The sequence below is a fragment of the Emydura macquarii genome, unplaced genomic scaffold, assembly GCF_026122565.2.
Source record: "Emydura macquarii macquarii isolate MOO-44397 ecotype Brisbane River unplaced genomic scaffold, CSIRO-AGI_Emac_v2 contig_3530, whole genome shotgun sequence".
Taxonomy (NCBI): Eukaryota; Metazoa; Chordata; order Testudines; family Chelidae; genus Emydura; species Emydura macquarii.
The window spans coordinates 7750103-7775014 of NW_027133667.1; the positions used below are offsets into that span (position 1 = coordinate 7750103).

The window sequence follows — 24912 nt, forward strand, 5'->3', positions numbered from 1 at the left end:
CATGAGTAGATAATATGAATAAGCACATGGTAAGAATTTTAAAGCAGAAGAAAGGAAAAAAACATTGTGTAACATTGTTATAATGTGGTGATATTTGGGTGTGGGGGGAGAATGTACTACAAACTGTGTGTAGGATTTGTTTCCTATCCTTCATTAAACTAATGCTAGAAGTAATAAAAAAAAATGGCAGCAGACTTCATTTTAAACTGCCAGTAGTCCTTGTTTCTATTGTGTTTAATAGGCAAAGAATATGTAGATCCAGGAGCATAAAAAATAACAATAAATAGCCAATGGGCAAAAACCTCTCCATGAACCAAGCAATGGAATTGGCCAGACCTGCATCAAAATGATGTTGAATTTGTCACTAAATATGCTGGGGGGAGAGGGGGTAACACACTGCTGTTTCTGCATTCAGTAACACAAGTCTTGATACATAAACATAATGCGCTAAGTGGTTTAAGACAAATCTATTTCAGTGCCTATTTAACAAAGAGATGCCAGATCCTTAAGCAAACTTCTGGTCCTGTATTTAATTTGAGATATATGCTGTGCATAATAACTTCTTGGCAGAAGTGAATTTCAAATGCCAGGGTAGTAAATAATTCCATAGCAACGAATTCACTGTAGAGTCAAATGTTTAATTGTAGCTGACTACTAGATTAGTAACTGGGATTGGCTTCTTTCCACCTCCCTCCTCTTCTATTTTTAATCTACAACCTGAAAGGTTATTGCTGTTCATTTTGAGATGCTTACAATCTTCCCCAGTACTTGATTTTATTTCACTTATAAATTTATTATGTCTTGGATGTAAAGTTAAAGATTTTCTCAGTGGCAACCACACAAATTAGTTTGCAAACTTAGAATTTAACTGTAAACTTAGAGTAAATTTCTCTCTCTATACAGATGCATACATGCTCACTCTGATTTGCTCTGTTTCCATACCTGAAGTTGTGGCTTCAGATTTTTGTCATGTTTTTAACAACAATTGTTTGCAGTTAAGGTCTCTTCTGCCATTCCAGACTGCCTTAAGCAGTTGCTGGGTCATTCTGCCCTGTCAGTGCTCCTAATTTGGTGCCTCCAAAGCTGACTTCACATGTCAGTTTTCTTTGCTTCATAGCACCATGCAGCGGTTCAGGGAAAAAGTGAAAAATACCTCAACTCTTCTCCTCGCTGCCAAGATGTAAATCTAGGCCAGCACTATCCTCAAGTAAGCAAGCAAAGAGAGTTCTGCCAAGCTCCCAGTATCAAAATTTCCAGTCATATCTTGTTAGACTATGAATAAATGAACCCCCAAGTACCCATCAGACCCATACAGTTGCATTGACAAGCCCTTGTCCTGTCCTCTACATTGGATAACTCCATCAAAGCATGACACTCCTTCATCCTTGGCAGACACCCAAAGACTGGAGGGTTGAAGTGAAAAATATTAGTTGTCTCCGGAGACCAGGTGGGGTGAGGTAATATTTTTTATTGGAGCAACTTCTGTTGGTGAAAGAGACTAGCTTTTGGGCTACATGGAGATCTTCAGGATCTTGCATCAGAGATCAGTGGATAAGACTATATCCTTGATCCCTCATTTACTCGTTCAAGATGCATTTGACTCAGCTCCTTAATTTATTGGAAGATTCTACTGATAGTGGCCGAAGAAGCATTGATCTGTCCTGGTAGGATGGACTCAGTCATCTTGAGAAAGGGATCTCTCCCTTCAGGATGTAGGCTGGATAATCAGAACCACAGTGCATCCTTATTCAGTTTGGCTACGATATTTGATAAACCCACCAGAGGTGTATGTGGTTCATGTCAGTGTGGCATGCTTTCCTTAATTTAAAGTCGTTCCTAAAGAGCAGAGCAGTAGTTGTATATCTAAATAAGAACTTCACTCTGCTTTTGTGGCACTGACATTACTAACGTGAGCAAGTTTGATCTTTCAGCCATCCAGGTGCTCCACCTATTGGGAAACCTGAATCGCAGAGCCAGTTGACTGAGCAAGGAAGGACATCATTTTAAAAAGAAAAGATTCCAAAATGTTCATGGGTTTAAGAACATGGAACATAATGGGTTTGTTATATACAAAGCATCAAAAGATTTGTAGCCATTAATGAAGTAATGGGAATGTTTAACTGGTGCATTTGTTTTACAGGCCTAAAAGATCTCGATACATAGGTTTTTGTTTTTTTTTCTTTCCCCTTCTGTTTACTTAGAGAAGCTTGCACCACCATCATGGCAAAATCCCAAAGGGATATGGCATGCTTGCATACTGAACACCCCCGGATCAATCTCTGACAAGGTGCTTAAGATAGTCTGGCTATATATTCAGTTTATGTACATCACTGGCAATCTTAACACAGCACCTAAGTTTTTGGTGCTCATGTGTTTGCTGGTCATGTAGCAGCATTCCTTGGAAAACAAGCTTTGGAATTGGTTGGTCTTCCATTCTAGTAATATGTCCATACCAAGAAAGCTGCCAAAACCAAATCAGTGCTGAAGGAAGGAGTTGCTGGGTTTGGCTTCTAATATCCTCATTTCTGATCTTGCCCTGCTACTTGTTATGGAATGAATGATGAAGACAAGAAGAATTAAAAAAAAAAAAAAAAAAAAAAAAAAAAAAAAAAGATTATGCCAGTATTCTTCAGCTTTCCTCATTGCCCATGTTTCGCTTCCATACAGTAGAGCTGGCATTACTGTGGTTCTGTAGAGCTACAGCTTCATAGCAATCTTGATATCACAACATCCTCAGAGACCACAGATGGGTCTTAAACGTGGCAGCAGATGCTGCTATATGAGTGGCCACATCCATCCAGACAGGTTAATACTGAGCTGGCTGTAATCTAGAGCTGGAGTGTGCTTCATGGTAATGGCTAGGAATTTAGTTTTATCTGGATTAATAAGCAGACCAGTGCATGCTGCTTCTTGCCCAACCAGATCAGCCGTCAGCTGCAGCAGTTCACCAAACTGAGCCAACAAGACAATGTCATCAGCATATGGCATTCAGCTCAACAGCACTAATATCTTTCTCCTCAAGCTTATCCATCAGCTAATCAGTGCTGATACTGAACAACGATGATGACCGAATCCAGCTTTGCTGAAGTGCTGTGGAGATAGGAAACCATGCTCTGTATCTGCCATTGACTCAGACGTGGCTTTTGTTAATTACAGAACTGTACTAGCAGTGACCTTGTCATCCCAGTGACAATGAGTCACCTCATCAGATCCCACGAACTTGCTTGATCCATCAAATCAAAGGCCTGACAGAATTCTATATCAAATGCTGGGTGCAGCTTATTAAATGCAATCATCTTCTCAAAAAGCTAACTCAAGGTAAAGATGTGGCTGACAGTGGAACTGCCAAGTCTAAAGTTGCACTGAGTATCCTGGCCTTCGCCACAAAATGTATCATAGATATGAGACAGTAACACAGAGGCAAAGACTTTTTTTTTGCCCTGGAACCAGCAATAGTGTAATACCTCTAAATAGTTGCTCCATTAAACTTTATCACCTTTTTTTTAACAGAAACAGACAAATCTCTTCTTCAGTCATTGGGAATGATATTAATACACCAGACAATTTGGAAGAGCCACAGTACAACAATACTCACCTGTCCTCAGCAGCTCAAGGGTGATGTCACAAATCCCATGTACCTTCCCAGACTTCAACTTTTGGACTACGATCCAGATCTCTTGGTTGAAGAAAGGTGGCTGTAGTAGAACTTCCTGCACCTCTTCAAATGAAAGAGGTGTACTACATGTGATGGACTGTTGAGGAGCATCCTGATCTTCCCATCAATGCAATTGATCCTGCAGACTGATTGCTGCTATCCCTGTTCTTTTGTGGTCAAGTTGGTACCATCTTTCCCCACAAACACTGCAGTGTTGAATAGATGTTGCAGAGGAGGTGTCTGGCAGTAGCTGCCTGTGTTAACCACCAGGATTCCTTATCTATCTTATGCAATGACTTGATGTTGCAAAGTTGAACGTGTTCAGCCTTTGCTTTTTGCTCTTGGCAAATGTGTTTTTGAAGACTCAAAATGCAGCCTCAGGTTTTTCTTAGCTTCGACTGCTGAGAGCATCTCCTCACTGATCCATAGATGACCTTTGAAGGGCTGAGGCTGCAGTACTGAGCTGGCAGCAGTCAACACTGATGACCTAAAACAATGCCATTCCTTATTGGATGACAGAGGGAGTGAGACTTCAGTCTCTAATGCTTTGGTGGCTTTAAGCATTTCAGAACAAAAAAAAAAAATCTGATAGCTTGTTTGTAATAGGAACTTTTGGCGGAATCAAACTAACCGTGGCTCATTAATTGGCTGTCCATCACTTGGCAGACTTTGTGTATGAGGGAAGCCTATAAACTTGAAAGACTTTGTTCAGATTCCCTTTTTTCATAGATTCCAAGGCCAGAAGGGACCACCACTATGCTCATCTATGCTGACCGCCAACATAACACAGATCATAGGACTTACCTGAAAGTCCGCTTTGAACTAGAGCATATTTTAGAAGAACATCCAATCTTGATGTAAAAATTGCGAGAGATGGAGAATTCAGCCTTGTTAAATTGTTTCAATGGCTAATTGCCCTCAATATTAAAAAATCTGTGCCATATTTCCAATATGTTTGACTAGCTTCACCTTCCAGCCATTAGATCTTGTTATATCTTTGTCTGTCTGATAAACTGAAGAGCCCATAAACTGAAGAGCCCTTCTAAAGCAAATACACACATTACCAGTTTGAACTTTGTTTCTGTTTGCACATAAGCGTAATCAAGTAATGATCACTTGTACTTAAGCTACCGCTAATTTTAATTTATAGCTGAAGCTGACAACTTTTGCTTAGTGTAATTTCACCTGTGCTAGGAAAGTTTGTTATACTGTCACCTGGAATTTGTTCCATGTTTCTTTTAAGATCTACGGATTCAATATGGGTGTCTTTTTTGTTGTGACCTTTGCCAAGGAGTGTGTTTGTTAATAGTCCCTCCAGAGCAGGCTTAGTTTGTGATTTCTACCCAGGATTTCATTTGGCATTGCTGCCTAGAGTCTAGGTGTCTGTATTGAAAGATGGGGTAAAAGAGAAGAAACGTATCTTAATCTGAGTCTTCTGAATTGCTTCTAATTTGTTCCACCAGTGTAAACTGCCATGTTTTGGGTTATAACCAGCGTTTTTGTTTTTTGTAGGGTTCTGTTGGGTTGGCTGATAAAATTGTTATACTTGTTGTTGCTAAATGAATATTTGTATGAGTGTGTGGTGTATGCACATGTGGGAGAGGGAGTCCCTGGAGCACTAAATCTTACTGGTTTGTATGCCTACACACCTGTAGCGGAGAGTTTGGCTTATTATTGAAAGAAAACAAACCTGTGAGTGTAAGGCTAGACTTCCTCTTCTAAAGGTTTTTCCTCAATTATTGGAAAGTGGAAAACCTCCTTTATGATAGCACCATTGGGCTTAGAGTAAAATATTTAAAAAATTTAATTTAAGTTTAAGTGTGTATAGAGGTGTAAAATGTATGTATATAACCTCAGGCAGGGAAAGTATCTCATATTTGGTGCGTGGCTGTTCTTTAGGTTTGCAGTGTTTTTAGATATGGAGATGTGGCCCAAGACCAGCTCCTCCAGTATATTGAATTTAATGGACAAGTTCTTCAATAAAGCCCCTCTTCTCTGCTTAAATCAAAAGTCAGTTTCTGCTGTAACTGATTGGGAGGTAGCCATATTTCTTGTGACTGGCTGAGTTTCAACTCTGCATAATTTGCTACAGTGAAATGAGTGCGAGAGGAGGATGAGAATCTCAAACCTTTTGTCTATAAACAGTTTGCCTAGCTGGTGAAGTATGCATTATCTCTCTAACCCCAGGAAAACTTCAAGTTTCCTACTAGAGAAGAGAATATACTGCTAATAGCCTGTTTGGATTCAATAGTTCTTTCTGAGGGGCAGGAGATAACAAAACCGTCTGTAGGAATCCAGCATTTTGCATTAGGTGAATTTTTTTCCTGTTTGGTAAGTTAGTTGCAGAACAAACATTTTACAATTATAGAGCAAACTCTTAAATATTACCTTCATAGCATGGGATACAGATATTATAAGTAGGATTAATAATATATGCAGCATCCTGTAAGCATTCCATCAAGTCTAAACATGGTCTTATACAACTACTATCTATTTTAACTATAGTAACCCAATGGTAAGCCAGACTGGTTTCTAGCTATGCATTTGTCAGTGTTCAGTGAGACCCAGGACCTTGGCATGAGTTGGTACCTGGTCTGCCATTGTCACATTTGAGGGTCACTTGAAGTAGTTTGGTCAATGAGAGAGAGATAACAAAGTTCATGATTGATTGATTGATTAAACAAATATTGAACAATTTTCTACCTCCTCTGCAGTCTGATGTACAAATTGGCTAATTTTCTGTGCAAGTTAACTCTTCTTCCCTGAATTGTTTTCAAGAGCGCTGGGGGAGAGGGGGGGAATCTGGGAGCTGGAAGAGTGAGGAAATGAGTGCTGCAAAGAGCAGAAGAAGGGGAATAGGAGGAAAAACAGATTGAGAAGAAGCAGGTTCTCGGCTGGAGGAAACAGACATGGTGTTTTGGGGTGGTGGGAGAAGAGGTGAGCCTGCTGGAGAACAAGGGAATGGTTGGTGGCAAAAAGGGCCAGAGGGGTGTTTGTGATGAAAGGACTCGGTGATTTGAGCATCAACACTCTTTTGAGCTGCTTTCAACATGATGGATTGGAACTAAAATACTCCTTAGTGTTGCATCTGTTCAAGCATGCTACAGACTTTAGTTGAAGATAATTAAAAGGTCATATGGTCTGGCTGTCTCATCCAGTTGTGGAATCCTGACGCATTAATTGGCCCAACAGAACTATAAACTGTTCATGTCATTCCAGCATATGACTTGGGAAACCTGAAGAATTTTGCCTATTTGGACATCAGTCAGTTTCTCTGAAGAGTACACCAAGTTAGGAAATGGTAGCAGTAGGAAACACACATGGCTTTGGAATTCTTATATATCAACAATATTAGCTATGGAGTGGGGGAGGTGTGTGTTTCATTATGGGGATTACGGGTTTTAAGTTGTGGAGCACTTCAGCTTTGGAAGGGCTAAAGAGAAATGCAACAGAATCTTCCATGTGATATATGCTGCAGGAGGCTGGGTAACCGCCAGCATTTCTAAAGATAACCTTGCTCAAGCAATTTGGGTGTGCACAAGTGGATGCATATGGTAAAGACTGACTACATTCGAATGCAGTAGTGCTTGAGGAATACGATTGTAATATCTCAGATCAAAAGATCTGTGCATTGTTTCACAATTCAAATAACTCTTCTACCCCAAAGGCAATATTTCATGCAGCTATAACCCTTTTCAGAGCAGAGTCTGTATTTTAAAAAAAAACTAAATATTTTACCACATTTGATTCAACAGCATGTAGCTATTTAGGCAAGTACATGGCCCCCATTATGTATCTGAGTGTCTCACAATCATTAGTGGCTTTTATCTTCTCAACATCCCTCTGAGGCACAGAGTAGATTAAGTGACTTGCCCAAGGTTACCTAATAAAGCCATGTCTAAATTACAAATGTTAGTTGGCGGAGCTTATGTCGGCGCAACACTGCTGTAATAAGTATGTCCCTTGTGCGAATGCATACTTGGCTGCTTGCGTTGGTGCTGCACGTACTCACCAGAAATGCTTGTGTTGATGCAGAGTGCAGCGCACTATGCGGGGCACATACAAGTTTTGCAGGGTTGCTGGGAGCAAGGGATCAAATTCCTGCAGCCAATAATGCCATTCCTATCCCATAACTTTTGTCCTTTTTTTTTTTTTTTTTTTTTTTTTTTTAAATCCCACAAACCTGTGTGGCATATGTCACACTCTGGCAGAAGCGTGGAGCCCACACAGCTCTACATTATTGTCATGGACATTGAAAATACAGGATTTTCTCCCGTATTTGTAGAGCCATAGAAAGTACAACATAATAGGGGATCATGACCATTTCTTTGAGAGCAGATTGCTAAGGGATATAGCAAAAACAATTCCAGGTTGTGTGTGACATTCACAGAGTAGCTGCAGATGGTATAGTGCTGCTTCTGGGCCTGAGAAATGAGCAATGACTGGTGGGATCACCTCAAAATGCAGGTTTGGGATGACGAATGGTGGCTGCAGAACTTTTGGATGTAAAAGGCCACATTCCTTGATCTATATGCTAAGCTCACGCCAGACCTCCAGCTCATAGACATCAGAATGAGAGCTGCATTGACAGTGGAGAAGCAAGTGGTGGTTGCACTGTAGAAGCTTGCAGTGCTGTATTATTGCTGATCAGTGGGAGATCATTTTGGAGTTGCAAAAACGACACTGAAGGCAGCGGTCATGCAAGCTTATAGGGCTATTGATTGTATCCTGCTGTGCTGGAATGTGACTCCAATGGTTAAGAAATAGTGGATGGATTTGCAGTGATGGGGTTCCCGAACTGTGGTGAGGCAATAAATGGTGCACACATTCCCTTTTTTGGCACCAGCCCACCTTGCCACAGAGTAAGTCAATAGAAAAGGTTACCTTTCTATGTTTATGCAAGCATTGAGTGGATCACCAGGGATGCTTCACAGATATCAGTGTGGCTGGTCAGGGAAGGTGCATGACGCTCTCTAAGAACACGGGACTATTCAGGAAGCTGCAAATAGAGACTTTTTTCCTCAACTGACAGATCATCCTTGATGATGAAGTGCCACTAGACAGACAGGAAAGATTCAATTACCAATTAAGCAAATGCAGAATGACAGTTGAATGTGCTTTCGGCAGATTGAAGAGATGCTGGCAGTGTTTACTTGCTTAGATCTCAGTGAGAAATGTATCCCAATGCTTATAGCTGCCTGTTGTGTCCTGCATAACATGTGATGCAGAGGAGGGAAAAGTTGCTGCCAGAAGGAATGGGGAGGTGAAGCAGCTGTTTGCTGACTTTGAACAGCCAGAGGCAGGGACTATTAGAAGACCTCAACACAGAGCTATGCGGCTGAGGGAAGCCTCGAAAAGACTTCTTTAATGGTCAGCCACAGTAATGTGGTGTGGTGAACTGCGCTCTATCTGGCCCTGAAGTTTTGGAGGTGGTTAGGAATTGTGTAGTGCTCGGTGTACATTTTATGAATATCCTAATCCTTCTATGAACTGTACTGGGCTTACTGCACACTTGTAATGAATACACATTTTTCTGTTGTCCTCTTTGCGGTAGGAGCAATGTGCAATTTGAGTAGTGCTGGGCATTCTGCAGTGTATGTTATAAAGTAATGAATTGATTTTCTCAAAAAAAAAATTTGCATACAAACATTTCTATTCCTATTCCGTCCCCTACCTCTTATAACCCAACTCACATGCAGTGCCTGGCACGAAGAACAATTATGTTACAGTGGAATGGTGTTCCTGCTCATGTTTCAGAACCGTTACAGGGTGGAGTTTGTAACGGGGCTGGCAAGAGAAATCACAGACAGCATTTCTGTTCCAAATTCAGAGAGAGAACCTTTGACTCCTGTCCAATAGATTGACACCCCCCGTTTCTTGTAGATGGGGTCTGAGAGAGTTCACATTTTCCAGTCAGACACAAAATCTCCAATTTCCTGACTTGTTTTTCCAGCACTTAATAACCTTCATATTGTCACTGTAGCAATTTAGTCAGAAACTGAGTCAAACCAGCAAAAACTATCACAGCTCCTGGATGCAAATCTCTGAAATTGTATGAGGTGCACAGCAGGAATAAGGCCTAGATCATTTCCACCCAAGTGAATCACCACAATGTCAGATGGATCACAATCCCTTAAATCACTGGTTAGATGCTGCAAAGAGGGCAAAACATGATTCCAACACGGGCCACCTCTCTCCACCTAATCAGCCTGTAGTCAGCAATGCCCATGCCATGGTGTACTCCTTGCTCTCCCTCAGACTTGTGTAACCTTGTGATCCAGGAATTGCTGAGGACCCACTTGTTGGCAACCCTACGGGACACAGTTCATTTCCCTCAACAGGTAGGGAACCTGCCCTGTCAAATATCCACACTGTGTGTCTTTGGAAACACCACATTTAATCTGTTCTGAGATCAGGAAGTAGCCACTTCCTGGTGCCGCTCCCCCCCCCCCCTTCGGGCTAGTAAAATACAGATTTTTCTCAAACAACCAAGGCAAGCTTGCCTACTACTGTCTTCATTGCTCGCTTCCTCTGCAGCTGCAACTCCTCTTCCTGTCCATCATCCCCAGCCTCCCCCCACTCTTCTGTCTCCTCCACGCTGATGCAACAAAATTTAACTGTTTTGTTGTATTCACTGTTAATCACCCAATAAAATAAAACCCATTATATTGTAACAGACAACTTGTTGCAAGCCGCGTGAGTTATGCCATCTTTACTGCACAGGTGTACAAAGCGTCAGACTAGAAATAGCCATGATGGGGTGTTCACTGGCGCAGTAGTAAACATTTCCTTGAACTATCCACGCAAGCATAGTCGTTGCACATAAACCCTCACGTTTTTCGTTATCTGTACATGTGTACTGTAATCCCTCCAGACTACACACTATGCAAGCAAAGTAAATATTCTTAAATATCGTCCTCAGTTTGAGTCTCCTAAAGATTTATTGGGTGCTGTGCACTGCATTGGGGAAAACTTGACAGATTGAGACCATTTTTGACTCACATTACATCAGTAGTTTGATCCCTAGAGCTACACAAAACCCCCCCCTAAAAAACATCCTCTTCTGGAAACTTTTAAAAATGGCTGTTTTGTTCAGCGCTTTTATCTCTGTTACCCCTCTTTGAAATGACCCAAATGTAACTGTACTCTGCATCTGACTGTGGCGTAACAAATTGTAAAGGAATCAGATTAAGTATATTGAATTTAGAGGATTTAGGAATGTTGATATTTAAACAGAAGTCGTGATGATATCTTGGGTCTTAAATTTTGATGGGTCCCTTCAATTATGAATAACTCATTCTTTCTCATCCTCCTTCACTCCCTCATCTTTAAAATGTTTTTAGTAAACATCTTGAATTCTTCAAAAATATCTGAGCAAAAGAAGCAATTAATCAAATATCATATTAAATAAATCTTGCATTTTTTTCCAATCGTGATTGTTCAGTTCTTTTTCTTTGAGCTGTCCCAGCGCTTGCTGATGCTATGACCTCCTGTGCTCCATTGACTTGGAGTAGTAGGCTCTAGTCAGCCTGCAGGGTAAAATATTGTGAAGTCTGTCTGTCTCCTCAAAAATGTGTACTTTCATAGAGTTTGTTGCACAGTTTTGTGTATTAATGTTCTGATAGATCTCTGGATAAAATACAGATGGGTGTGTCTCTATACTTGTGTGGAATACCCTCTGACACTAGGGCAGTGGTCCCCAAATTTTTGGGGTCATGCCTTTCCTTACCTGGTTTCTCTCTTCTTTCCTCCTCCTCCTCCTACACACACACACACCCCAAGAGCCACAGTTGGGAGCCAGGAGCAGGGCTAAAGTCAGGGGCCGGGATCTGGGGCCTCAGCTATGCCTGGGGCTGGTGTGGGGGTTGAAGCTGCAGCTGCAGGGCCTGGGGCTAGGAATGGGGCTGTGAACAGGAGTGGGTCATGGCCAGGAGTGGGGACTCAGCGCAGGATGTTGCCGGAAGCGGGGCCCAGGGCTGCAGCTGGGAGTTGAGGCTGGGGCTGCAGCTGTGGGGCAGGGTTGGAACACAGATGAGGGCAGACTGGGGCTGGGTGGTGCTTCCTCTCCACCCCCATGGGGGCTGACCCAGGCCCCGCTGTGCCCCCCCCGAAGGTTCTTCTGCACCCCAGTAGGGGAGCACACCCCATAGTTTGGGGACTCTGTACTCGGATGCTGGGTGACAGTATAAAGTGCTGTGCTAGATGCTTTCTTAGACTGGTGCCAGCCTGTAACTTTCAGCAATATTTATAGTGGAAGGAGAGGGAATCACCAGATTAGAGCATGCTTATGGCGTTATGGGAGCCTGTGATGCATGGTGGAACAACAGCCGAACCTATAAAAAGAAGAGGAAAAGGAAAATAGTATGCTTGAAGTAAATCAAATGATGCATGTCACACTCTTGCTTTGATAACTGAGGGCAGTTCACACAACTGATGCTGGGTTGGTGGGTTTTTGTTACTTACATTTGCAAGTCCTCTTTAAATAATTCAGGAAATCAGGGGTGCATGCAAGGGGGGACAAGCAGGGGCACAGGCCTCCTCAATCGGTGGCATAGAACTTATCTGGGGTAGAAAGAGTGAGCTCCTCCAGTCCAGGTCTGTGGGGGTTGGGGTGGGGGGAAAGCCATCTCCTCCAGCTGCAGGGGGCACAGAAAGTGCCCCTCCTAAAGCAGCCAAATTTTTATTCCTGTGCACACCACTGCAGGAAATATAATTGTTCCTACTTGAGGGTGCATTTGAAACAAAGCTTTAGACCAGGCATTTTGTACTGCTTATCCTAGGCCTATGGTTTATTTCAAGCCTAAAATGGTTTCTTCCTCGCACCATGTCCTATCTCACACCTTTAGACTAAGCTGGTGTAGCTGATTTTCAGAATTTGTTTTTATCTTTCTGTCTCATGCTGTGCTAATTTAGCCTCATCTTGGTAAATAAGAAAATGGTTTTCATTGGACAGATTTTGAGCTGAAGTGACTGCAGCTGTCGTCTGGCCTGTGTGCAAACCAATTTTGTTTATTCTTTTTCCTGGCAGGGAGCCTACACCAGAATTGTGTCAGGACTAATCAGCATTAAACCAATGTCAGGATAGCTGCAGAAAGCTGCCCTGCAGCAAGACAATAGCAACAAGGCTTTTCAGAAAGGATTAGTATGAACACTGCCTCGGCTGCAGCTGTGTAAAATCTCTGAAGTATTTCACTCATGACTCATTGTTAGGGATCCCTAGCTTGCCACAGAAATGTGGCTACATAGTGGCTAATACACTAAGAATTCCAGCATGATTTATGAAAGGAGATCGGAGGGGATGAGAGAAATGCTGCAAGGCTCATAAAATACAGAGCTACTATTTTGAAACTTGGAGCACTGGGTTTTTTCCTCTTGGGGAGGGACATCAGTTCCTGGTGTCTGACCAAGGGATGTTACTTGTAATGATTATGCTAATCTTGTACTGGGTAGAAATGCCAACCAGCTTGTATCAAAAGCTTTGACTCAAAGGTTCTGCTGTCACTCCTGAACTACTTGGATCTTGCTCTACTAGTTGAGTTACTAAAACACACTTGGGCTTCTCCCTGACTTTGGTTGGCGGGGAGGGTTGCTTTAATAAGGGCCAAATTTACAAGAGCCCAGGTCCCATTTTAGGCAGAAAAATGGGTGACCAAACTGTCAAAAGCAAAAGGCATATAAACAAAGAGTAACTTTTTCAGTTACTTCTGCTGGGTCAAGTTCCAGTTCAGAGTGAAAAGAGACAGTCTCGAGAGTGATTGATTGTTTCAGCAGCCTATTTCTCAAGGCCTCTCAATCAAAAGTTAGCTTTAGTGAATCTGTCTCCACTATGCAGAAGGCTACAGGCATGGCTCATTCTGGACCCTGACTCCTATTGCAGATGGATAGCACCTGACACTAAGACTTTCCTTCTCCCCACACAGAACAAGTTCTTTACAAGGCCTGAACTGCAAAGTGAAAATGGTAGATCCAGTACAGGATATAGACTTCTTTCCAGTGGCTTCTTGTGCTGGCAAAGTCCCTTCCCACTAGAGTAAATAATTGCACACTTCCCTTGGCCCCTGTGGCACTGGGTACTTGTGTGAGAGTAGTGGTTTTTTTAAAAAAAAAAAAAAAAGGGTGGGGGTTGTGGCTAGTTACAGCCCAAATTGGGACCTTCAAGAGTGACATGCCTAATGTGTTGATAGGCTTAGGCCATGTCTATGCTACAGGCTCTACAGTGGCATGACTATGGCACAGTAGCTATGCTGCTGTAGCACCATAGTTCAGACTTCCTGCAGTGACCAAAGGGATTTTTCTGACGACGTAGATAATCTGCCTTCCCTAGTGGCTGTAGCTAGGCTGATGGAAAAATTCTTCCATCAATCTAGCCATCTCTACGTGGGGGGTGGGGTATGAGGTTGACCACTACCGTAGCCACGTTGACGTAACTTTTCAGGCATTCAAGATTACTTTGTGGTGTTATGCATATTCACCTGCAGTATTATGCATATTTATTATGCCCAGGAGCTCCCTGAATTATCCTGAAACTGATGGCAACAGCTGACCATTTACGTAAGGCAGGCATGACCTTGTACCTTAACTGAACAATTAAAAGTTTGAGGATTGTCCCTGTGGGAAGTGCAGGATGCAGTTAAATGGGTACTGGAATTATTTCATTCTTTATCTGGCCTAGTGGTGAACTTGGCTTCAGTCTCCCACCTGGAATTTGTTGAAACAGATTCTGTTACAACAGAGCAGAGAACAGACTCGCTTGTCCCTGGTGAAAGTGGCAAAGATCAGTCACTATGCTGTCATTCCAATCCCAGCAATGCAGTATAGACTGAGGGTTTCACGTGCTGACTGCTGATACCCTGCCTTGGGCTTATATTCTGGGCTCGCTTCCATTCCTCAGTCTCCGTTTTATAATGCTTTGTAGAGTCTATCTATCAAGCATTAGCCAAGCCCTTTTTCATTCCTTTCCCTATTCTAGACTCCATGCTTGGTGATTAGTGGAGACATGCCTGTTTAAAAGGGATCCTTGTGCATAGTGAACACCCATGCCGGTTGGGTGTGTGTGTGGTTCATTTAAGGTGAGGAATGATGCAGGGAATGGGTCCTTTTTTTGTTTGAGGAGAGAGACATATTAATGTCCTACAGGTCAGGGCTGTGAGGAAAGGGCTAGACAACATGATGGTAATATCACCTTAGCTTCTTAGTCGTATATTCTGCCACAGCTTCCGCAGTTACAGGTCCCATTGTCACCAGTGTAAATGAGTCAGTAATGGTTCTCTAATTTGACACACGAATAAAGCTAACTGTGAACATATATCTACTTTTTTTCCTCAGAGGATACAGTGGAAAGTGGAGTAATCTACATATGCTGCTCTAGTTTGTGTTGGGTATCAATTATTCAACACAGAAAGAGAAGGCTCTCCAGGAAAATTTGATCTAATGCTGCTCATCTGTCTTAATTGAATTCCACACTTGGTTTCTTGTATGCGTATACAGCTCACACAGCATCAGTGGAGGAAAAAAAACAAAAAGCATATCTTGGTCCTGTAAAATCTTGTAGTGTAAAAGACTTTCAAGAATTAAAGTGTGCGTGCATGCGTATACCTATATTTTAAAAAGAAGGTGCTGTGGAAAAAGCTTTCTGTCATACTTTTTTTTACTTACAATATTATTAGCATACAGCATTTACATTTTCTTTGCTCTACTAATGTTACTTAATCCTCATTTCCCCCACCCCATTAGGAAGGAAACTAAGTAATAGTTTCCCAGTTTCTCAGAGGGGGAAAACTGTACAGTAGTTCAGTGACTTGCCTGAGGCCATACAATATGCATTGGTAAAGCCAGGTTCAGAATTTGGCAGTTTTGGTATCTTAGTCCCTCAATTAATCCCTTATACTTGTATGGTCTCATTTTAATGTTTCTCAAATTTATATGTTATCACTGTAGCTCAGCCACACCCACTAAGGTTAAGGTTGCAGAAGTTTTTCGGGGAGGCTGTACAGTTTCTTCCCTCTTTCCATTTTATTAGTCACTGGGGCAGATCGTTTTTAGAAGCTATTGGTATTTTTAAATGGATATACTATCTTTAAAATATATTTTAGGCACCATATTTCTGTTAGTCTTACTTTTCAGTCTCTTTGTTCTTTGAATACATTTCTGACACAACGTATTTACTGAACTAGGACTGCGTAGGTTACAGTACTCTGACCCTGATCTGGCTAAAAAAAGCACTATTTCCAAATTATTTAATCAATGGAGGATTAAGGTGGGAGGGAAGGCAGTTGTCTTTAAATGAGCTCACATGTTGTAAGAAATGCTTTTGGTTTGTTAGTTGGATGTGGGGTTGTGATTTTAAGTGCTTTTCAAAGCAAAGACTAAAGGTTTGAAGTAAAACAAAAGCTTTTTAGAGGAAATGTTATTTGGTAAGTGGTTTCTCAGTTGCCTTTTTTTTTTTTTTTTTTTTTTTTTTTTTTTTTTTAAAAAGGCAAATCACCTGAGTTTAATCAATCTCCCTGAACTTTGAGGATATATCTTCAATGCAGAGTTAGGGCAGGTCTGTACTTAAAATGCTGCATCGGTGCAGCTGCATTGCTTAACTGAAGTTGCTCCTAGGCCAATCAGGAGAGTTTCTCTTGTCAGTATAGTTAATCCACCTCCATGAGAGGCAGTAGCTATGTTGATGGGAGAAGCTTTCCCACTGAAATAGCTCTGCCTAAACCAGTGGTTAGGTTGGTGTAACTGTCACTCAGGGATGTGTATTTTCCCACCCCTGAGCGATGTATTTATACTGAGATAATTCTATAATGTAAACCTGGCCTTAGTCTGGGTGATCTGTATCTGGGCCTGAGCATCCAGGTTAGCCTAGTCCAGGTCTGAGTGGCCACCCTGTCAAGCACTACCAGGGTTGACTGTGTCGTCACTGGTGCCAAACTCACCTGTTTGTGATGCTATGACTTCTGGGGGCACATCCCTGTTACATTCACAGTGCACACAGAGAAACTAAACTAAAATCATAAATATTCTTGCTAGATGGTTGGAACATAAACACTGCTTTTATTTCTTTGAATTCAGAACAAAAGCACATAAGTAGAGATGCAGCCAGAATTTTTCTAAGGAGGGTGCCCAAGTTATCTGCCAAGTAGCAGAGGCACATGTATGTCCTCACTGAGTTGCCATTGCTCCTTTTGGAGCCGGCCCGGAAGCAGAAGAGGAGAAGGAGGCAACATGAGAAGATGGTGGCCTGGGTTTCTGGGAAGTGGAGAGCCAGGTCTGGGGTGGTACTGAGGTCTGGAACCCTAGGAGGAGCTGCTGCCACCACTCTAGGTCATGCTGGTTGCTGACAGGCTCCAGCTTCAAACTCCACTTCTTTCCCCATCTCAAAGGACTGGCCCTGGGTGAGAGAGAGTGGCTGGGACAACTCTTCTCTCCCCTCCCCTGTCCTCCCCCTGGAGACACCTGTAGTCTATGGCCAGGGGGTTTGTAATGGTGGTGGGGCTGGCCCCCCTCTTCTTGTGCCCCTGCACACAAGAATAACAAAACAGATAAAGACAACAGGCTGCTCCCTAAGGCAGCAAGGCACAATTCACCCCCCCCCCCTTTTCCATTCTCATCACCCACTTTACTACAGAGGCCCTAACAACATGACTGCAACCATGACTAGGAACCTCTTCTTCTCTCCTGACCCCACCATACACCGAGTGGTTAGCTTGCAATTTCAATACAGTCCTCAGCAACTCTTAATTCCATGGTGTTTTATGCTTCAGTAAACAGCTGCTCCGTGATTCTTTCCCAGTGAATTGTGGGAGCACTCCTCCATTCTGCTCACATGGAGGGAATTGTGGGGAGGCATTGGAGGACTGTTGACACTTGAGAGAGTTATTCTGCCCCCTCACTATGAAATTGGCAGGTTATCAGCCTGAGGGAAAGCAGCAGCCAGGCTCTAACCAACACCATGCTGTGGCAACTAGCCTGGGTTGGAAGCACTACTTCACTTAGGATAGAGAGAGGTTCTTGTGTGTGCACATACCATGACCTTATAAAGGGCAAAGCTGCAAGAGTATGTGTCCTAGTCTCCTTATTGTTTGGTTACCAAGCACCAGTGGCAATGGCAGAGAGTGGGATGGCATATTAATTTAGGAAATCAGATTACTGAAATTAAGCAACTCAGGTTGTTCCTCTACAAAAAGTAGTGATGAATGGAAAATCCAGCATTTTGGGGGTTAAAATGTACATATACAGTTCTTGGTTCTTAACTGGTGGGAGGATTGTGAATTTAAAGCCTAAAAGGGAACACTCCTTCTAGCTCTTAACAAGCAACCTCGTTCAAAATGTTTTTAAAAATGTTTTACTCCGAAGCATAACTCTTTTTGGTTCAGAAGTAATAGTTTAGAATTTAGAGATCTAAAGCTATCAAGCCTCTTGAATTTTGTAGCTACAAGTCTTCACTTATGTAAGGGCTCAGATTTCTTCAGTATCATATGCACATGTATATCCTTTTTGATTTTGAAGTGGGAATTCAACTCCTGGTATGCACTCTCCCAAATTTGTAAAGGCGTCTGACAATAGCCTGCTCTCATGATGTTTTTCCATTTATCTGAGTAGCCCGTGGTATCTTACTCTGTAACAATTTACGGTAAGCTGATGTTTAGTGTGTCCCCTTGCAGTCTTTTTGCCAAAGCTGTTAGCCACCAAATAAGGGATGGACTTGTTCTCCATATCTTTCAGTCCTTTTGTCAGCTAGCCAGTTTGACTGCTTGTTTGTCTTAAATACAACAGTGGAGTTGCGGATCTCAATAATCACACAGCTGTGTGTCTGTTACAGTTGCTGTCACTGACAAATGTTTGTCTGAGATTTGCCTTTGATGTGTCTTTAAAAAAAACAAAAGGGGAAATCCCTGTGTAAGTATCTATATACAGAGTATATTCACTTCCTCTTTTTACAATTTAGAAACCTACGCAGGTGTTTGCCATTTTTCCCTTTTGTGTTGAGGTAAGCTGATGTATATTGGGGACCTTTTGGTTCCTTTGTATATTGCAGAATAATGAATAATACAACACCAAAAAAAAATGTTAATGACGTACTGTTTCTCTGCCGAGTGTTGTTATAAATTAGAAGCCAATTGGTTGTAGAAGCACCTTTACTTTGCTTAATGTCTTCTCTTACGACTTTCAAAAGCTTGAAGAATCTTGATTAAGTGGCAAGGGTAATTTCCTTGACTCATGGAAATGTTCTATTACAGTGACTGTCTTTTTGGAGGGATGTGTGTGTTTACATGTGCATGTAAGATATCCTACAAAAGTGGAAATGAACTAATTTCTGAGAAGGAGTACAAAAGAATAACACAAATATGTAGGACCAAAATCAAAAGGGTAAGGCACAAAATGAGTTACATCTAGCTTAAAGACACAAAAGGCAATAACAAAAGGTTCTTCAAATACATTAGGAGCAAGAGAAAGACAAAAGAAAGTGTAGCCTCTCTACTCAGGGGGGAAAGAAAGCTAATAACTGCTGACCTCAAGAAGACTGAGGTGCTAATGTTTGTTCTGCTCCAGTCTTCACTGAAAAGATTAATAGTGACTAGGTACTCAACATAAGTAATATTAATAACAAGAGAGAAGGAATGCAAGCCAAAATAGGGAAAGAGCAGGTTAAAGAATATTCAGATAAGTCAGATGTAATCAAGTCGGCAGGGTCTGATGAAATTCATCCTAGGGTACTTAAAGAACTAGTGGAAGCAATCTCAGAACTATTAGCAATTATCTTTGAGAACTCCTGGAGGATGAGTAGAACTAGAGAAAGACAAAGATAGTACCTGCCTTTAAAAAGGGGAACAAAGACAACCTGGGGAATTACAGACCAGTCAGCCTAACTTGGATTCCTGGATAGATACTCAAACGAAGTAGGTTGCTTACAAATAGATTGTTTAATAGAGGATAATAGAGTTGTAAGTAATGTCCAGAATGGATTAGTCAAGAACAAATAGTCCCTTTCAGCTTTAAAGTCTACGAGTCTATCATGATTATATAGTGTGACCTCATGCACATTGCAGGACACAGAACCTCACCCACCCACTCCTTAATAGGCCCATAACCTATTAAAGGTACAGAGAATCCACCATTTACTCTAGTTCAAATGAGCAAGTGACCTGTACCCCACGCTACAGAGAAAGGTGAAAGTCCCCCGGGTCTCTGCCAGTTTGACCTGGGGGAAAATTCCTTCCTGACCCCCCAAATATAGCGATCAGTTAGACCCTGAGCACATGGACAAGACCTATCAGCCAGACACCTGGGAAAGAATTCTCTGTAGTAACTTGGAGCCCTCCCCATCCAGTGACCCATCTTTTATGAGGTCTTCACTGCTTACCAATACCAAATTTAAAATAGGATAACCTCTTGTTGAGTTGGTGACTATTTGGTGAAGAAATCGGTCAGCTCTCAGATCCAGAAATATCTGAGCCCTGCATTATTAGTAGCACTTTTTCTTCAGTCTATATCTAAGAAATGAGTCTCCCATAATCACACAATGCCCAGTATTATTATTTAGGGTATTATCTCTAGCAGACCCCAAGCACTATCCCAGTGCAGCCTCTGTTACCTGTCCTCCCCAAAGTAATTTTGACCCAAATAGAGTCCATTTTACCCATTCCATCACTTCTCCTTTCTTTACAGTGTACCTCATCATTAATATACAATACTACTCCACCATCTTTGTACCAACTTTCCTCTTGTTGTCCATCTTCCTACCCTCTGTTGTTGTTTTCTACATTGTTGTATCCTCTTTTACTTATTTTCCTCCTGCTCAATATTAGAAGCAGGAATGGAGACTACATGAGCATCTTCCAACTGTTTCCCTGCATTCTTAGTTTAAAGCTCTTTTAATCAGTTGGGCCATCCTCTACCCAAAAAGTCCTATTCGCTTCTCTCCTCCCTAATCAGATGGAGTCCATCCAGTGAGAACAGTCCTCTGTCAGTGAAAGCCTCCCAGTGATCAAACATCCCAAAGTCCTCCAAACATCCAAAGCACCATTGCCTGAACCATTAGTTGATCATCATAATCTGGTGTTGCCTTTGCTCTCCCCTTCTAGGGACAGGTAGAATCCCATTGAAGATCACCTGAGCCTCATTTCTTTAAGCATCTTTCCCCACCTGGCGTAGTCTTCCTTGATGTGTCCCAGAAAGAATCTAGCAGTATCACTTGTTCTCACATGAAAGGCAATCAGTGGATTCTTTCCTGCTCCCATTGGGATCCTCTTCAGCCTCCGTTCCACATCCTGTATTTTAGCTCCCGGCAGACAGGATACTTCTATTCTCTGGATTGACTCTGGTGACAGGCCTGTCTTTTTTTCTTAGGAGGAAGTCCCCAGTCACACAGACCTGCCTCTTCCTGGTGTTGATGCAATTTTCCAGCCTTTTGCCTCCTGTACTTTTGTTCTCACATGCAATCCTCTGTGAATCATCCTCTATCCTGCTGGGGGTCTGACTTTGGCTATCTCCTTTGTCTCTTCCCCTCCTCTTGCAGGAGTAGCTACACTTTTTTTCCTTGCACTGTCACCTTCTGCCTGCCTCTTCTTCATTTTCCAACTTGGAGAACCTGTTCCTCAGCTCTATTTGCCTTTCACTAGCTGGTCTTTTCCTCTGCCTTGTTCTTGTATTCACATGCTTCTGCTTGCCACTTCCTTCGTCTAGCAGTCTACCCTCACAGTTCTTTGGTCCAGCATGCATCTGTAAAGTCTTGCAGTTTCCCTTCAGCCTACTCTCTCCTTCCCTCCATCATCCACTCAAAGCCCTTTTGAAACTTTCTCATTGTTTCTAGCTGCGTCACCAAACATGGGATCTTCTCTTCCCATCAGATCTATCAGGTGGCACTTCACACAAACATGGCACCTTTCAGATGCCCTCTCTAGAATAACATACTTCCTGCAGCTTCCACATCAAATCATCTTCATTGTCTCTTCCGTGACTTGGGTCACTGCTGCCTCTGTAGCTGTCTTGGCCTTCCCTCTTAACCACCCCTGCTCCATTTTCAGCTCTGTTTGCTGATTCCTGTGCTGCTAGTTGGCTGCCTTTATCGGCCTGCTGATTAGGGAATCCCTGCCGTCTAATCAAGGTTCAGCTGTGATCAAAATCTGCTTCTGTCACAACACGCTGCCCCCATCACACTGTGCAAACTGAAAACAAACCAGCAAACACACTCTCAATAACTCACTCGCTGCCCCTGAAGAACAGGGACTTCCCTCCCTTCTTTTGCAACGGATTTCTGTTCAGACTTCCCTGTGTTCATTTTTGTGTGTGTGTTTATAATAATAAATTGAAGGAGAGTGCGAGGGATGCAAACTGGAGAGAGGAGCCTCTCCCCTCCCCCCCCCTTTTGCCCCCCTCCACTCCCAGCCGCGGGATGTGTGCATATGTTACACACCTAAATACGGGGGTGGGGGGAGGGAGGGGCTGGTTTCATTTGTTCCTCTCCCTAGTGTATGCCCCTCAGTTCCCCTTGGTTCTTTGCAGAAATACGGGGTATTTGTGTAGCTGCTACCGTCAACTCACTTGTCAGCCAGCAGTGGCCCTCTGTTCCCAGCAGGAGCTGTTGCTGGTTCTCTGAAATCCAGGGTCTAAATGTGCGCCAGAAACACATACACAGTTGCTAGGGGAAAATGCTTTCCTTAGCTACTAAACCTTGGAGCTCAGTGGGGCATTGCAAGGTCTCCTGTAGCTGGGCTTTGCCAAGGTAAAGGCCTGTCTGACATGGTGCAGGTCTTTGCATGGGCCGTAGGAAACTCAATCTGTTGTTTTTTCCTAGTAGCCAGCCTTTTAAGAGGGCTTCTATTGCACCTGACTAGGCATCGCCTTCTCAGATTTACAGTAGATTGTGATAGTTGGTTCAGCTTTGACTACCAAGCTCTTTTATGTAGAAATGCTGGCCAAGACTTTCAAATGACTAGTGATTTTCAGTGATTCAGTTTTAGGGTGTCCAATTTGAAACTTCAAGAGGCTTGATTTTTCAAGGTACAAGTACTTCCTCTCCCTCTCTTGCCCATGCCGGTCAGAGAGTCAATATAAAGAATGATAGGTACTAACGAGAAATTTAAGTATCTGGTCTTTGTTAACATGCTGCACATTTTCTTCCAAATATGTTTATATCCTTATGATATGATAAAGAAGCTGCTGAATGCTGTACCAATCCATCATACTGAAAATGTATTTCATGCTGTATAAAGAAGGGTTGGAAAAATGTCCGTCTTCTGTTGAGTAGTGAATCTGATAGCTAAGGGCCAGATTTTGATACCCCTCACTCCTGCTCTTTGATATCTGTTCTCCAATACACTTCAGTGGGACTTCACATGGTGAAAGGCGTGCCGTTCAATGACAAGTAATTGTATCAGAATCTGCTCCTGAGTTTGTGTACGTTTAGGCTAGAGAGACATGAACAGGAGGTTGGGCTAAATGTGGATTAAAGATGGGCATGGACTAAGGAAAACACTGAAGAACAAGTTTAAATGCCATTGGTAAAATCAGAGTGCTTTTCTAAAGTGGAGCCTAAAACAACAATCAGCATCTCTTTTGTGGACTTATCAAATATGTAAAGAATGTGATGCTAAATCCTTTATAGTACAATATGCAACTACTTAAAAATAGAGTGGGATGCTGAAAGATGTCAGGAGAATGTATTCAATGAAGCTTAAGTTATAAATTCACTTAAATCTATCACTCAAACTCTGCTTTTCAAGCTAGTACAGATTCTTCTCTTTTTGTTTCAAGGATTCAAAATGCTCATTAGCTTAAGCACAGGAGAACTACAAAGAATAAATGAGCAGAACTTTTTTTGTTGCTGGTTGTTGACTAGGACAGACTGAAGACCTGTGTCTAGATGCTGCCTGTAAGTAATGGGAAGCTGTGGATTTGGAATCCCATACTTGGAAAGCTGTTTCCTGGAACAGAAATCCAACTTGGCAGCAAAAGGGAAATATCTTAGAACTCCATGCGTTTGTTGCAGAGAAAAATGGATGCCTGAGACTAAGATAATGACTGTTCCCCATATCTAGAATAGTGAAAAGCCCAGTTTTACACCGGTTATAATACTACTTCCTGCTGACTAATCTAAGCCTTTTGGATAAACTGTCCCTGGAATACATTCATGTAACAGTGCTGTACTCTTCAGCAATGAAGCTGAATAAGGGGAAATATTTAAAATATATATTCTGCAGCTAGCTGTCCAAATGTAATAGTTAATCTATATTAAAACGATTTTACATAGAGTGGAAGTTCTTAATTCACTGGACATATTATGAATGATTTAAACCATATATAATAATCTTTATTACCTGATTGCAAAGATCAAATATATATATCTAAAACCATATAAGCCACAGTATTTTTGGTGACATGGAGTTCACTCAGATTATTGAGCAGTTTAAATAGATTTGATCTATTTCACATATGTTTTCTGATGTAGTAAGAAGTCTTTGTTGATCTGTTGGCATCTGGGAGTGTAGCTATATTAAGAAACTGACACTGTTGATATTGTATAATGTTACTCTGCTGACAGATAGTGGTTATATTTTAATCAGGTCAAAAAGAGTGGGTGATGGGTAAACCGAATTGCTTGGGTCAGATTTCTTAGCCATTTTTTTTTTTTACCCTTAGAACTATAGAACATTTACTTTTAACAAAAACTGTGCTGTTTTTAAAAGGATTTTAAAAAAATGTTAGGTTTTGTTACGATGGTGGTAAACTATAGGTTCATACCTTAATCTTTTCTGTTTAATGTATATTGACAGTTACTATACAGTGTTGTTTTCTAGCTGCACACTTATTTCTCTATTATTAGTAGCCCTCTGAGATTTATGTCTTAGTACAGGGAATTGCATAATTTGTGTAGTTGCTTAACCATATGGTTATATAACTCTCTCTAGTTATACACTCCAGTATAAATGTATCCACAGCACATCAGGCTGTCCCAATGTATTACCATTGCCCATGTTATCCTATGTAATTCCATTCTTCTTGCTATCTGCTCCAACTGAGGATAAGGCAGGCTCAACTACCAAGATGTTTAAATATGGCTAATTTCCTTATGCACACAGGGTATGATTTTTAACAGTGCTTAAGTGGGAAGTTTTGATGGTGGCAACCAATCAATGTAGATACTTGTAGAGTTACTGTGGTTATTAGTGAATAGTGATTACACTTCTTTGATTAACCAAGAGAGCTTGCAGCACTGGGAATTTCATAACTGAGAGCTGAGTGCAGTTATGTGTCTACTTGGACAG

The 24912-nt window shown here is 41.9% G+C and overlaps 1 protein-coding gene across 10 annotated transcripts in view; it reads left to right on the forward strand.

Annotated features, from left to right (window-relative positions):
• DENND5B (DENN domain containing 5B) overlaps positions 1-24912 on the forward strand; it is a 159123-nt gene that overhangs the window by 41435 nt on the left and 92776 nt on the right. The gene's annotated exons all lie outside the window — the stretch shown is intronic.